General features: G+C 52.1%; 1 pseudogene; it reads right to left on the minus strand.

Annotated features, from left to right (window-relative positions):
* Nucleotides 1-463: 463 nt before the first annotated feature.
* Nucleotides 464-16,660, minus strand: part of LOC112242082 — an 18,270-nt pseudogene continuing 2,073 nt past the window's right edge.

The raw sequence follows: 16,660 nt of genomic DNA on the forward strand, positions 1-16,660 counted from the left end.
CTTAACCTAACCACAGCTGGAGGAGGAGAAGAGACAAACACAACCAGTATTAACCTCTGACCAGCTGGAGGGAGAAGAGACAAACACAACCAGTATTAAACCAGCTGGAGAGAAGAAGACTGGAGGAGGAAGAAGAGACAAACACAACCATTATTAACCTCTGACCAGCTGGAGGAGGAGAAGAGACAACACAAACTAATCTAGGTCAACACAACCCCAGCTGAAGACTAAATCAGGTCCCAAATGTCCCCTATTTCTGATATAAGAAGAAGACTAAGTCATGCCTTCATTTTGAGAACAACAGAGACACTGTTACAGAATAAGATTAGAAAATCTATTGTCTATTTGAGAAGGGATCAAGATCACCCAAGATACTGTTGTCAGAAAAATACTGTGTGTGTGTGTGTGTGTGTGTGTGTGTGGTTCCCCCCCTGTGTAAGAGCCAGGTGCATCTCCAGTTCAGCTATCCTCCTGCCCGATGCAGCTCCTGATGCCGTAGCGAACGGGATGGAGCCGAGATATCCACCCGGTCCGTAGCGTCCTTCCTGATCCAGCGGTCTGGACGGAAGTCATCAGCCCCGGGGAAATTCTCTCGTCCATGGAGGTAGAGTAGTGACATAGAGCCAACTGGGTCTGAGGAGGAGAGGAGACAGGGAGGATATGAGGAGAGTCTGGGTCTGAGGAGGAGAGGAGACAGGGAGGATATGAGAGAGTCTGGGTCTGAGGAGGAGAGGAGACAGGGAGGATATGAGGAGAGTCTGAGGAGGAGAGGAGACATGGGAGGATATGAGGAGAGTCTGAGGAGGAGAAGAGACAGGGAGGATCACCCTGGGTCTGGGATATAGACACACAGTCAGGTCATCACCCTGGGTGGGATATAGACACACAGTCATCATCACCCTGGGTGGGATATAGACACACAGTCATCATCACCCTGGGTGGGATATAGACACACAGTCATCATCACCCTTTGGGGATGAAGTAACCGCCAACCACCAAGTCATCCATCACGCCCATTACCTGGCAGAACAGGAAACATTCTGGGGGAGAAGGAAGGGAGACAGAGAGAGGAATGGAGGGGGGGGAGAGAGAGGGGAGGGAGAGAGAGACAGAGAGAGGGGGGAGAGAGGAGAGGGAGAGACAGGAGAGAGAATAGACACAGGGGAGAGAGGAGAGGGAGAGACAGAAAGAGGTATGGAGAGGGGGAGGACAGGGGGAGAAAGGTAGAGAGGGGAGGGAAGGGGAAAACCGCCAACCACCAAGTCATATCTGGACATTAACTTTATTCTTTTCTTTTTGTTTACTGTTAATTTGTTATTGTTTACCAGACAGAGACAGAGAGAGAGACAGACAGAGAGAGAGAGAGACAGAAGGAAGAGAGAGACAGAGAGAGACAGAGGAGGAGGACAGAGAGAGACAGAGAGAGAGAGAGAGAGACAGAGAGGAGAGACAGAGACAGAGAGAGGGAGACAGAGAGGAGAGAGAGAGAGAGACAGAGAGAGAGAGAGAGGAGAGGGAGAGAGACTTTAAAAGTCATTACTTTTCTTAAAGAGTTGAGAGAGAGTGTGTGTGTGTGTGTGTGTGTGTGTGTGTGTGTGTGTGTGTGTGTGTGTGTACCTTAGTGTCTCCTTCACCAGTCCTCTGATGAGGGGTAGACGGGGGACGTCATCAGCGGTGGGGATGGTCCCGTGTCCCAGAGTCCTCGTCACCTCCTCGTAGATCTCCTGCTGGACCTCAGGGTGACGGGCCAAGAGGTAGCAGGCCCAGGACAGGGTGAATGATGTCTAGATGGAGAGACACACAGAGAGAGAGCATTAGTTTGTTGCTGGATGTATTTAATACCTTTCCATACATCCATTGCTGCCTTTTCCTCTGAATGTTGACCTCTTGACCCCCGCTAGCTAAATATGGTTAATTACCCTTAAATGGTTTCCTGGTTAAAGAAAAATAGCTACTTCCTCCCTCCACCAGCCTCCACTTTCTCCCTCCACCAGCCTCCACTTCCTCCCTCCACCAGCCTCCACTTCCTCCCTCCACCAGCCTCCACTTCCTCCCTCCACCAGCCTCCACTTCCTCCCTCCACCAGCCTCCACTTCCTCCCTCCACCAGCCTCCACTTCCTCCCTCCACCAGCCTCCACTTCTCTCCCTCCACCAGCCTCCACTTCCTCCCTCCACCAGCCTCCACTTCCTCCCTCCACCAGCCTCCACTTCCTCCCTCCACCAGCCTCCACTTTCTCCCTCCACCAGCCTCCACTTCCTCCCTCCACCAGCCTCCACTTCCTCCCTCCACCAGCCTCCACTTCCTCCCTCCACCAGCCTCCACTTCCTCCAACAAGTTAGAAAGGCAACGATAGAGAAATCAGAAAGTCCAGCTCCTGTTTGACTGAGGATCGTCGGGGTTGTTAGGGCTCCTGGTTGACTGAGGATCGTCGGGGTTGTTAGGGCTCCTGGTTGACTGAGGATCGTGGGGGTTGTTAGGGCTCCTGGTTGACTGAGGATCGTCGGGGTTGTTAGGGCTCCTGGTTGACTGAGGATCGTCGGGGTTGTTAGGGCTCCTGGTTGACTGAGGATCGCCGGGGTTGTTAGGGCTCCTGGTTGACTGAGGATCGTCGGGGTTGGGGCTCCTGTTGACTGAGGATCGTGGGGGTTGTTAGGGCTCCTGGTTGACTGAGGACGGGGTTGTTAGGGCTCCTGGTTGACTGAGGATCGTGGGGGTTGTTAGGGCTCCTGGTTGACTGAGGATCGGGGGGTTGTTAGGGCTCCTGGTTGACTGAGGATGGAGGATCGGGGTTGTTAGGGCTCCTGGTTGACTGAGGATCGTGGGTTCATTGGGCTCATTGGGGTTTTGCTGTGTTAAACTGACAGGAACCAGAGGTTACTGCAGCCATAGACAGGACACTGCCCTCTGGGTTTCTGATCCCAGATCTGACAACCAATCCACATTACAGGAATACGTCTGAATGACAGGTCAATAAACGAGCAGACAGAGTGGTTTATGGGAGTTATAGAACAGAAATGGCACCCTGTTCCCTACATCAAAAGTAGCACACTATATAGGGAATAGGGTGTCATAAAGTAGTGCACTATATAGGGAATAGGGTGTCAAAGTAGTGTACTACATAGGGAATAGGGTGTCAAAGTAGTGCACTATATAGGGAATAGGGTGTCAAAGTAGTGCACTATATAGGGAATAGGGTGTCAAAGTAGTGTACTATATAGGGAATAGGGTGTCAAAGTAGTGCACTATATAGGGAATAGGGTGTCAAAGTAGTGTACTACATAGGGAATAGGGTGTCAAAGTAGTGCACTATATAGGGAATAGGGTGTCATAAAGTAGTGCAACTATATAGGGAATAGGGTGTCAAAGTAGTGTACTACATAGGGAATAGGGTGTCAAAGTAGTGCACTATATAGGGAATAGGGTGTCATAAAGTAGTGCACTATATAGGGAATAGGGTGTCAAAGTAGTGTACTACATAGGGAATAGGGTGTCAAAGTAGTGCACTATATATGGAATAGGGTGTCAAAGTAGTGTACTATATAGGGAATAGGGTGTCAAAGTAGTGCACTATATAGGGAATAGGGTGTCATAAAGTAGTGCACTATATAGGGAATAGGGTGTCATAAAGTAGTGCACTATATAGGGAATAGGGTGTCATAAAGTAGTGCACTATATAGGGAATAGGGTGTCAAAGTAGTGCACTATATAGGGAATAGGGTGTTCCTCCCTCTAGTCTAGTACACTACTCACACCCTTTCTCCTTCTCCTATAACTATTCAACTGTTTCTCTGTCTCAAACACACTGTGTGTTGTCTCCTAATGTCTCCTAATGTCTCCTATAACTATTCAACTGTCCCTGTTTCCTCGTCTCCTCTCCAATTTACCTCTAATCTCAGTTCTCCATTTCCTCGTTCCTTTATTCAAATCCCCCATCCCCTCTCCTTCCCTTTGTAGTCATCTCTCTCTCTCTCCCTCTCCCCCTCTCTCCCCCTCCCTCTCCCTCTCCTCCCCCCTCTCCTTCCCTTTGTAGTCATCTCCCTCTCCCCACCCTCTCTCCCCCTCTCTCTCTCTCTCCCTCCCTCTCCCCCCCCTCCCTCTCCCTCCCTCCCCTCCCTCCCCTCCCTCTCCCTCCCTCCCTCTCCCCCCTCTCCCTCTCCCTCCCTCTCCCCCACACAGCGGTTCTTATGTCACACAGACAGACCTTGCTTTTGTTCTCCTAACCCCCTCCCCCCCCCTCCCTCCCTCACACAGCGGTTATTATGTCGCAGAGAGACCTTGCTTTTGTTCTCTCTTTCTATCCCTTTCTCACACACACACACACACACACACACACACACACACACACACACACACACACACACACACACACACACACACACCTCGTTTATACCTGGTGCTAACATTTATCCACAATCTGATTGTGCCCACATCGTAGCCGTTGTATCTACACACGGTATTAAAACGAGTCCCCATGGTGACCAGATATCCTGGTCCCTCCCTGTATGTTGTCCACCGTGTCTCCATGGTGACCAGATATCCTGGTTCCTCCCTGTATGTTGTCCACCGTGTCTCCATGGTGACCAGATATCCTGGTCCCTCCCTGTATGTTGTCCACCGTGTCTCCATGGTGACCAGATATCCTGGTCCCTCCCTGTATGTTGTCCACCGTGTCTCCATGGTGACCAGATATCCTGGTTCCTCCCTGTATGTTGTCCACCGTGTCTCCATGGTGACCAGATATCCTGGTCCCTCCCTGTATGTTGTCCACCGTGTCTCCATGGTGACCAGATATCCTGGTTCCTCCCTGTATGTTGTCCACCGTGTCTCCATGGTGACCAGATATCCTGGTTCCTCCCTGTATGTTGTCCACCGTGTCTCCATGGTAACCATATATCCTGGTTCCTCCCTGTATGCAAATTATTTGAAGGATATTTTTTTCAAAATAATACGAATACAGTTAATTTTGAGTCTATTATTGATGCCATAAAGTCAATGGTGCGACCTGGCGGTATAACGATGATTTCAAATGGTTTGACCTGGCGGTATAACGATGATTTAAAATGGTGCGACCTGGCGGTATAACGATGATTTCAAATGGTTTGACCGTCCAGATCTGTTTACACTTGATATCCAGACACAATCTGACTACCTTCGGAGGTGGTCAGGAAGATCTGATCGCAATCAGATCACAATGAAACTTCTAAAAACATTTAAACCAGTCTAAAACAAAATGGGACAAGATCAGGACAAAGAACACATGTTAGAACCAGGTATAAAATGGGGCTAGACCTTTTGTTCTCACAACCATCTCTCCCCATCTCCCCCTCCCTCTCCCCCTTCCCATCTCCCCCTCCCTCTCCCTCCATCCCTCCAAACGCCTTCACTAGCAGGGTTCATCCTGAGGTCAGCGTCCCAGCGAGGACACACAGACAGAAGGAGGGACGGAAGATCAGAGGCTTGATCCTTCTCTTGGTTTCCTCAGCTGGCAACACCCTGGCAACACCCTGGCAACCAGGGGGAATCATATGACAGCCTCCTGCAGGGCTTAAACTCTCCTCCACCTCCCAGAGCACAACACACTGTTACAGCTAGGAGGAGCTGAGAGGAGCTGAGAGGAGGCTCGAGAGAGGCAGTCTGCAAACCCAACCCTCCTGCCAAGATGTGACCCCCCCCCCAGGCCACCTCTCATTGACACGTCACATTAATCTGACATCCCACAACACACACTCTGGCAGTCTCTGCTATACACACAGTTCACACACACACAGAGATGTCTGGTGGAAACCAAGACTAAACACCCCCTGAGAGGCTCCAACCAACAGAATGGGGGAGAAACGTTGTAGCTGGGTTAACCCTCCCCTACTGCTCACCGTGTCCACCCCAGTAACATCTCCCCTACTGCTCACCGTGTCCACCCCAGTAACATCTCCCTAATGCTCACCGTGTCCACCCCAGTAACATCTCCCCTACTGCTCACCGTGTCCACCCCAGTAACATCACCTCTACTGCTCACCGTGTCCACCCCAGTAACATCTCCCCTACTGCTCACCGTGTCCACCCCAGTAACATCACCTCTACTGCTCACCGTGTCCACCCCAGTAACATCTCCCTACTGCTCACCGTGTCCACCCCAGTAACATCTCCTCTACTGCTCACCGTGTCCACCCCAGTAACATCTCCCCTACTGCTCACCGTGTCCACCCCAGTAACATCTCCTCTACTGCTCACCGTGTCCACCCCACCCCAGTAACATCTCCCCTACTGCTCACCGTGTCCACCCCAGTAACATCTCCCTACTGCTCACCGTGTCCACCCCAGTAACATCTCCCTACTGCTCACCGTGTCCACCCCAGTAACATCTCCCTAATGCTCACCGTGTCCACCCCAGTAACATCTCCCCTACTGCTCACCGTGTCCACCCCAGTAACATCACCTCTACTGCTCACCGTGTCCACCCCAGTAACATCTCCCTACTGCTCACCGTGTCCACCCCACCCCAGTAACATCTCCCCTACTGCTCACCGTGTCCACCCCAGTAACATCTCCTCTACTGCTCACCGTGTCCACCCCAGTAACATCTCCCCTACTGCTCACCGTGTCCACCCCAGTAACATCTCCCCTACTGCTCACCGTGTCCACCCCAGTAACATCTCCCCTACTGCTCACCGTGTCCACCCCAGTAACATCTCCCCTACTGCTCACCGTGTCCACCCCAGTAACATCTCCCCTACTGCTCACCGTGTCCACCCCAGTAACATCTCCCCTACTGCTCACCGTGTCCACCCCAGTAACATCTCCCCTACTGCTCACCGTGTCCACCCCACCCCAGTAACATCACCTCTACTGCTCACCGTGTCCACCCCAGTAACATCTCCCCTACTGCTCACCGTGTCCACCCCAGTAACATCACCTCTACTGCTCACCGTGTCCACCCCAGTAACATCCCTACTGCTCTACCTGCTCACTGCTCCGTGTCCACCCCAGTAACATCTCCTCTACTGCTCACCGTGTCCACCCCAGTAACATCTCCCCTACTGCTCACCGTGTCCACCCCAGTAACATCTCCCTACTGCTCACCGTGTCCACCCCACCCCAGTAACATCTCCCTACTGCTCACCGTGTCCACCCCAGTAACATCTCCCCTACTGCTCACCGTGTCCACCCCAGTAACATCTCCCCTACTGCTCACCGTGTCCACCCCAGTAACATCTCCCCTAATGCTCACCGTGTCCACCCCAGTAACATCTCCCCTACTGCTCACCGTGTCCACCCCAGTAACATCACCTCTACTGCTCACCGTGTCCACCCCAGTAACATCTCCCCTACTGCTCACCGTGTCCACCCCACCCCAGTAACATCTCCCCTACTGCTCACCGTGTCCACCCCAGTAACATCTCCTCTACTGCTCACCGTGTCCACCCCAGTAACATCTCCCCTACTGCTCACCGTGTCCACCCCAGTAACATCTCCCCTACTGCTCACCGTGTCCACCCCAGTAACATCTCCCTACTGCTCACCGTGTCCCACCCCAGTAACATCTCCCCTACTGCTCACCGTGTCCACCCCAGTAACATCTCCCCTACTGCTCACCGTGTCCACCCCAGTAACATCTCCCTACTGCTCACCGTGTCCACCCCAGTAACATCTCCCCCTGCTCACCGTGTCACCCCAGTGTCCCTACTGCTCACCGTGTCCACCCCAGTAACATCTCCCCTACTGCTCACCGTGTCCACCCCACCCCAGTAACATCTCCCCTACTGCTCACCGTGTCCACCCCATCCCCAGTAACATCACCCCTAACATCTCACCGTGTCCACCCCAGTAACATCTCCCCTACTGCTCACCGTGTCCACCCCAGTAACATCTCCCTACTGCTCACCGTGTCCACCCCAGTAACATCTCCCCTACTGCTCACCGTGTCCACCCCAGTAACATCTCCCCTACTGCTCACCGTGTCCACCCCAGTAACATCTCCCCTACTGCTCACCGTGTCCACCCCACCCCAGTAACATCTCCCCTACTGCTCACCGTGTCCACCCCACCCCAGTAACATCTCCCCTACTGCTCACCGTGTCCACCCCACCCCAGTAACATCTCCCCTACTGCTCACCGTGTCCACCCCAGTAACATCTCCCCTACTGCTCACCGTGTCCACCCCAGTAACATCTCCCCTACTGCTCACCGTGTCCACCCCAGTAACATCTCCCTACTGCTCACCGTGTCCACCCCCAGTAACATCTCCCTACTGCTCACCGTGTCCACCCCAGTAACATCTCTCCCCTACTGCTCACCGTGTCCACCCCAGTAACATCTCCCTACTGCTCACCGTGTCCACCCCAGTAACATCTCCCCTACTGCTCACCGTGTCCACCCCACCCCAGTAACATCTCCCTACTGCTCACCGTGTCCACCCCACCCCAGTAACATCTCCCCTACTGCTCACCGTGTCCACCCCAGTAACATCTCCCCTACTGCTCACTGTGTCCACCCCAGCCAGTAACATCTCCCCTACTGCTCACTGTGTCCACCCCAGCCAGTAACATCTCCCCTACTGCTCACCGTGTCCACCCCAGCCAGTAACATCTCAGTCATGTTAGCGTAGATCTCCTCCAGGTTCATCTCTCGGGTCACCAACATGTGAGTTAACAGCCCCCCCTTCACCGTCTCTCCTCGGGACACCAGATCCTGGATCTCCCCCAGACGCTTATCTACATGGATCTGGCCTGGGGGAGGGGGAGAGGGTTATGGTAACATATTCATCTCTAGTCCAGAACAACAGTATTGGGTTACATACATGCATTCACAAGTGAGTCATTTATCAGACGCTCTTATCCAGAGAAATAAAGGGTTTGAAAAGGGTTCTTCGTCTGTCCCCATAGGATAACCCTTTATGGATCCTGGTAAAAATCTTTTTTGGTTCCAGGTAGAATCATTTTGAGTTCCGTGTAGAACCCTTTTGGTTCCAGGTAGAATCATTTTGAGTTCCGTGTAGAACCCTTTTGGTTCCATGTAGAACCCTTTACCACCCGGTCAAAGCACCGGGGTAAATCACCAGTCTGAGGCTTTAAAAGGTGAAACACCGGGTGGTAAATCACCAGTCTTTTAAAGGTCAAACACCGGGTGGTAAATCACCAGTCTGAGTCTTTTAAAGGTCAAACACCGGGTGGTAAATCACCAGTCTGAGGCTTTTAAAAGGTCAAACACCGGGTGGTAAATCACCAGCCTGAGCCTTTTAAAAGGTCAAAACACTGAGTGGTAAATCACCAGTCTTTTAAAGGTGAAACACTGGGTGGTAAATCACCAGTCTGAGGCTTTTAAAGGTCAAACACCGGGTGGTAAATCACCAGTCTGAGGCTTTAAAAGGTCAAACACCGGGTGGTAAATCACCAGTCTTTTAAAGGTCAAAACACCGGGTGGTAAATCACCAGTCTTTTAAAGGTCAAAACACCGGGTGGTAAATCACCAGTCTGAGGCTTTTAAAGGTCAAAACACCGGGTGGTAAATCACCAGTCTGAGGCTTTTAAAGGTCAAAACACCGGGTGGTAAATCACCAGTCTTTTAAAGGTCAAACACCGGGTGGTAAATCACCAGTCTGAGGCTTTTAAAGGTCAAAACACCGGGTGGTAAATCACCAGTCTTTTAAAGGTCAAACACCGGGTGGTAAATCACCAGTCTGAGGCTTTTAAAGGTCAAAACACCAGGTGGTAAATCACCAGTCTGAGGCTTTTAACGGTCAAACACCGGGTGGTAAATCACCAGTCTGAGCCTTTTAAAGGTCAAAACACCGGGTGGTAAATCACCAGTCTGAGGCTTTTAAAGGTCAAAACACCGGGTGGTAAATCACCAGTCTTTTAAAGGTCAAAACACCGGGTGGTAAATCACCAGTCTTTTAAAGGTGAAACACCGGGTGGTAAATCACCAGTCTTTTAAAGGTGAAACACCGGGTGGTAAATCACCAGTCTGAGGCTTTTAAAGGTCAAAACACCGGGTGGTAAATCACCAGTCTTTTAAAGGTCAAACACCGGGTGGTAAATCACCAGTCTGAGGCTTTTAAAGGTCAAAACACCAGGTGGTAAATCACCAGTCTGAGGCTTTTAACGGTCAAACACCGGGTGGTAAATCACCAGTCTGAGCCTTTTAAAGGTCAAAACACCGGGTGGTAAATCACCAGTCTGAGGCTTTTAAAGGTCAAAACACCGGGTGGTAAATCACCAGTCTTTTAAAGGTCAAAACACCGGGTGGTAAATCACCAGTCTTTTAAAGGTGAAACACCGGGTGGTAAATCACCAGTCTTTTAAAGGTGAAACACCGGGTGGTAAATCACCAGTCTTTTAAAGGTGAAACACCAGGTGGTAAATCACCAGTCTTTTAAAGGTCAAACACCGGGTGGTAAATCACCAGTCTTTTAAAGGTGAAACACCGGGTGGTAAATCACCAGTCTTTTAAAGGTGAAACACCGGGTGGTAAATCACCAGTCTTTTAAAGGTGAAACACCGGGTGGTAAATCATCAGTGGAAATGCAGCATCAGCGAAACGTACTGAAACTGAAGAGTCCGTCCCAGGAGCTGCAGAACTCCTGCCAGGGTCTGGGGACGACGGTTCTGAGCCACTTGGGGATGGCCCCGGCGTACATGGTCATCTTAAAGGAACTAAACATCAGGTGCAGGGCTGCGATGTAGTCCTGGCTCTTCTGAGGAATCTCATTCTCCAAGCAGCCCAGACGGTCCTCGTACAAGATGGCTGCCATACCTGGGAGAAGAAAAGGAGGAAGGTAAATTAACTTGAAGATAGAAGGAAAAAAAGAGCACAAGAAAGTTGAGGTTTATTAGTTTTAGTTTAGCTGGTATGACAAATGGAAATGATGTCTGCCAAACCTGTAAAGGAGTTCTGCACCCTCAATAACAGACTTCCCACAGAGACTAAACAGATACAGGAGTCTACATGAAACCTGATATACTGGAGTGATAACTGACTAGTACCCATCCTCCCTGTACCACTACCTATCCTCCCTGTACCCACTACCCATCCTCCCTGTACCCACTACCTATCCTCCCTGTACCCACTACCCATCCTCCCTGTACCCACTACCTATCCTCCCTGTACCCACTACCCATCCTCCTGTACCCACTACCATCCTCCCTGTACCCACTACCCATCCTCCCTGTACCCACTACCCATCCTCCCTATACCCACTACCCATCCTCCCTGTACCCACTACCTATCCTCCCTGTACCCACTACCCATCCTCCCTGTACCCACTACCCATCCTCCCTGTACCCACTACCCATCCTCCCTGTACCTATCCTCCCTGTACCCACTACCCATCCTCCCTGTACCCACTACCCATCCTCCCTGTACCATCCTCCCTGTACCCACTACCCATCCTCCCTGTACCCACTACCCATCCTCCTGTACCCACTACCCATCCTCCCTGTACCCACTACCCATCCTCCCTGTACCCACTACCTATCCTCCCTGTACCTATCCTCCTGTACCCACTACCTATCCTCCCTGTACCCACTACCCATCCTCCCTGTACCCACTACCCATCCTCCCTGTACCCACTACCTACCCATCCTCCCTGTACCCATCCTCCCTGTACCTATCCTCCCTGTACCCACTGCCCATCCTCCCTGTACCATCCTCCCTGTACCCACTACCCATCCTCCTGTACCCACTACCCATCCTCCTGTACCCACTACCCATCCTCCCTGTACCCACTACCTATCCTCCCTGTACCTATCCTCCCTGTACCCACTACCCATCCTCCCTGTACCCACTACCCATCCTCCCTGTACCCACTACCCATCCTCCCTGTACCCACTACCCTACCCATCCTCCCTGTACCCACTACCCATCCTCCCTGTACCCACTACCCACTACCCATCCTCCTGTACCCACTACCCATCCTCCCCCATCCTCCCTGTACCCACTACCCATCCTCCCTGTACCCACTACCCATCCTCCCTGTACCCACTACCCATCCTCCCTGTACCCACTACCTATCCTCCCTGTACCTATCCTCCCTGTACCCACTACCTATCCTCCCTGTACCCACTACCCATCCTCCCTGTACCCACTACCCATCCTCCCTGTACCCACTACCCACTACCCATCCTCCCTGTACCCACTACCCATCCTCCCTGTACCCACTACCCACTACCCATCCTCCCTGTACCCACTACCCATCCTCCCTGTACCTATCCTCCCTGTACCCACTACCCATCCTCCCTGTACCCACTACCCATCCTCCCTGTACCCATCCTCCCACTACCCATCCTCCTCCCTGTACCCACTACCCATCCTCCCTGTACCCCACTACCTATCCTCCCTGTACCCACTACCCATCCTCCCTGTACCCACTACCCATCCTCCCTGTACCCACTACCCATCCTCCCTGTACCCACTACCTATCCTCCCTGTACCTATCCTCCTGTACCACTACCCATCCTCCCTGTACCCACTACCCATCCTCCCTGTACCCACTACACATCCTCCCTGTACCCACTACCCATCCTCCTGTACCCACTACACATCCTCCCTGTACCCACTACCATCCTCCCTGTACCCACTACCCATCCTCCCTGTACCTATCCTCCCTGTACCCACTACCCATCCTCCCTGTACCCACTACCCATCCTCCCTGTACCCATCCTCCTGTACCCATCCTCCTGTACCCACTACCCATCCTCCCTGTACCCACTCACCCATCCTCCCTGTACCCCTACACATCCTCCCTGTACCCACTCACCCATCCTCCCTGTACCCCTACCCATCCTCCCTGTACCCACTACCCATCCTCCCTGTACCCACTACCTATCCTCCTGTGCCATCCTCCCCTGTACCCACTACCCATCCTCCCTGTACCCACTACCCATCTCCCTGTACCCATCCTCCCTGTACCCATCCTCCCTGTACCCACTACCCATCCTCCCTGTACCCACTACCCATCCTCCCTGTACCCACTACCATCCTCCTGTACCCACTACCCATCCTCCCTGTACCCACTACCCATCCTCCCTGTACCCACTACCCATCCTCCCTGTACCCACTACCCATCCTCCCTGTACCCACTACCTATCCTCCCTGTACCATCCTCCCTGTACCCACTACCATCCTCCCTGTACCCACTACCCATCCTCCCTGTACCACTACCCATCCTCCCTGTACCCATCCTCCCTGTACCCACTACCTATCCTCCCTGTACCTATCCTCCCTGTACCCACTACCCATCCTCCCTGTACCCACTACCCATCCTCCCTGTACCCACTACACATCCTCCCTGTACCACTGCCTATCCTCCCTGTACCCACTACACATCCTCCCTGTACCCACTACCTATCCTCCCTGTACCCCTACCCATCCTCCCTGTACCTATCCTCCCTGTACCCACTACCCATCCTCCCTGTACCCACTACCCATCCTCCCCTGTACCCACTACACATCCTCCCTGTACCCACTACCTATCCTCCTGAACCCACTCCCCATCCTCCCTATACCCACTACCCATCCTCCCTGTACCCATCCTCCCTGTACCCATCCTCCCTGTACCCACTACCTATCCTCCCTGTACCCACTACCCATCCTCCCTGTACCCACTACACATCCTCCCTGTACCCACTACCCATCCTCCCTGTACCCACTACCCATCCTCCCTGTACCCACTACCCACCCTCCCTGTACCCACTACCCACCTTCCATTGCGTATTTGAAAACAGATCGTTAATATTGAGTACAGTGAGTCCGTCTGACTGCTGGCTCCTCAGCGTATCCACTCTCTTCACCAAGTCCTCCACCACAGCATTCACGTCGTCAGAGAACTGAGCCACGTCCTTCGGTCTCATGATCAGCTGACGGAGGATGCTACGCATCTTCAACCAGTCCTCACCCTCCCTACAGAGATGAAAGGGAGAGAAGGTGGTCAGAGACAACTAACTAAAAGGTTTTCACAGAAATCCCAGTTGGGAAGATTCCCGCAATCATGAGGGATATTTATTTGACCTTTATTTAACTTTTATCGGCCTTCCTCAGAGCTTTACGTGTTGGCCTCGCGCCTTCCTCAGAGCTTTACGTGTTGGCCTCACTGCCTTCCTCAGAGCTTTACGTGTCGGCCTCACTGCCTTCCTCAGAGCTTTACGTGTCGGCCTCACTGCCTTCCTCAGAGATTATCGTGTCGGCCTCACTGCCTTCCTCAGAGCTTTACGTGTCAGCCTCACTGCCTTCCTCAGAGCTTTACGTGTTGGCCTCACTGCCTTCCTCAGAGCTTTACGTATCGGCCTCGCGGCCTTCCTCAGAGCTTTACGTATCGGCCTCGCGGCCTTCCTCAGAGCTTTACGTATCGGCCTTCCTCAGAGCTTTACGTGTTGGCCTCGCGGCCTTCCTCAGAGCTTTACGTGTTGGCCTCACTGCCTTCCTCAGAGCTTTACGTGTTGGCCTCACTGCCTTCCTCAGAGCTTTACGCATCGGCCACGCGGCCTTCCTCAGAGCTTTACGTATCGGCCTTCCTCAGAGCTTTACGTGTTGGCCTCGCGGCCTTCCTCAGAGCTTTACGTGTTGGCCTCACTGCCTTCCTCAGAGTTTACGTATCGGCCTCGGGTCACAGCCTTCCTCAGAGCTTTACGTGTCGGCCTCGTGGCCTTCCTCAGAGCTTTACGATGACTCACGGCCTTCTCGGCATCACAGCCTTCCTCAGAGCTTTACGTCCTCGAGCCTTCCTCAGAGCTTTACGTATCGGGCCTCGACCTTCCTCAGAGCTTTACGTACGGCCTCGGCCTTCCTCAGAGCTTTACGTATCGACCTTCCTCAGAGCTTTACGTATCGACCTTCCTCAGAGCTTTACGTATCGACCTTCCTCAGAGCTTTACGTATCGTACCTTCCTCAGAGCTTTACGGCCTTCCTCAGAGATTTACGTGTTGGCCTCAAGGCCTTCCTCAGAGCTTTACGTATCGACCTCACGGCCTTCCTCAGAGCTTTACGTGTCGACCTCACGGCCTTCCTCAGAGCTTTACGTATCGACCTTCCTCAGAGCTTTACGTATCGGCCTCACGGCCTTCCTCAGAGTTTTTGTCAAGTCTTTTTTTTAAAGTAACAAATAAGAATACATTGAAATGGAAACATGACATTACTGGTTTTACGGAACAATATGTACGAGCTCTGAGAAACACATTCTTCACTTATCAAACATCTCGTTTTTTTGTTCCTATGTACACGTTGATGATTTTACACAAAAATATTCTTTACAACTAACTGAAGTCGATACTACTTCTCCGTGTGAATCATTTCTAGATTTTCCTCCTTTCAAAAAGGCGGTATAACATTTTGCGCCCCGTGATGTCACAGGTCGTAGTTCAGAGGTCAGACTCACGCTGAGATAAGTCCGGGCAGATCGCCCTCAGGTCGCGGTACTCCTTCCAGGACTCCATGTTGCCTCTCTGCGGGCAACACCTCCGTCCTCAGCACCTCGGCAACCAGATCCCGCCCTGCGATAGACACAACCAGCTGGGGGCCAAAACGAGATTTAAAGATCTTCCCATACTTCTGAGAGTGTTCCATCTGGGGAGAGAGAGGAACCTTGATGTCAACATCCTGTCTGGGATTTACTGTCAACATCCTGTCTGGGATTTACTGTCAACATCCTGTCTGTCAACATCCTGTCTGGGATTTGATGTCAACATCCTGTCTGGGATTTACTGTCAACATCCTGTCTGAGATTTATGTCAACATCCTGTCTGGGATTTACTGTCAACATCCTGTCTGGGATTTACTGTCAACATCCTGTCTGGGATTTACTGTCAACATCCTGTCTGGGATTTACTGTCAACATCCTGTCTGGGATTTACTGTCAACATCCTGTCTGGGATTTACTGTCAACATCCTGTCTGAGATTTACTGTCAACATCCTGTCTGGGATTTACTGTCAACATCCTGTCTGAGATTGCCGTTTAGGGTTTAAGCCAATAGAATGTGATTCCTGTGTTTTGATCTAGAGTCACACTAAACTTATCCTCATCCCCATCTCTTTCTATTTCACAGAGTTTGGCAACGGGGGAGTTTGGCAACGGAGTTTGGCAACGGAGGAGTTTGGCAACGGAGTTTGGCAACGGAGGAGTTTGGCAACGGAGGAGTTTGGCAACGGAGGAGTTTGGCAACGGGAGTTTGGCAACGGGGAGTTTGGCAACAGGGGAGTTTGGCAACGGGAGTTTGGCAACGGGGAGTTTGGCAACAGGGAGTTTGGCAACGGGAGTTTGGCAACGGGGGAGTTTGGCAACGGGGAGTTTGGCAATGGGAGTTTGGCAACGGGGGAGTTTGGCAACGGGGAGTTTGGCAACGGGGAGTTTGGCAACGGAGGAGTTTGGCAACGGGGGAGTTTGGCAACGGGAGAGTTTGGCAACGGGAGGAGTTTGGCAACGGGGAGTTTGGCAACGGGAGAGTTTGGCAACGGGAGAGTTTGGCAACGGGGAGTTTGGCAACGGGAACGGGAGTTTGGCAACGGGAGTTTGACAACACAGCACAAAGAGACCTGGGACCAGGCTACCCAGATGTACACAGGCAGTATTACTAGGTTACGTTCAGAAATAATGGAGGGTCACACTAAACCAATCTTTCACTCTATTGCTCTCTATCCCTCCTACCGCTGTGTGGAACAACACACGTCACT

Source organism: Oncorhynchus tshawytscha, unplaced genomic scaffold (genome assembly GCF_018296145.1).
Source record: "Oncorhynchus tshawytscha isolate Ot180627B unplaced genomic scaffold, Otsh_v2.0 Un_contig_12861_pilon_pilon, whole genome shotgun sequence".
NCBI classification, from domain to species: Eukaryota; Metazoa; Chordata; class Actinopteri; order Salmoniformes; family Salmonidae; genus Oncorhynchus; species Oncorhynchus tshawytscha.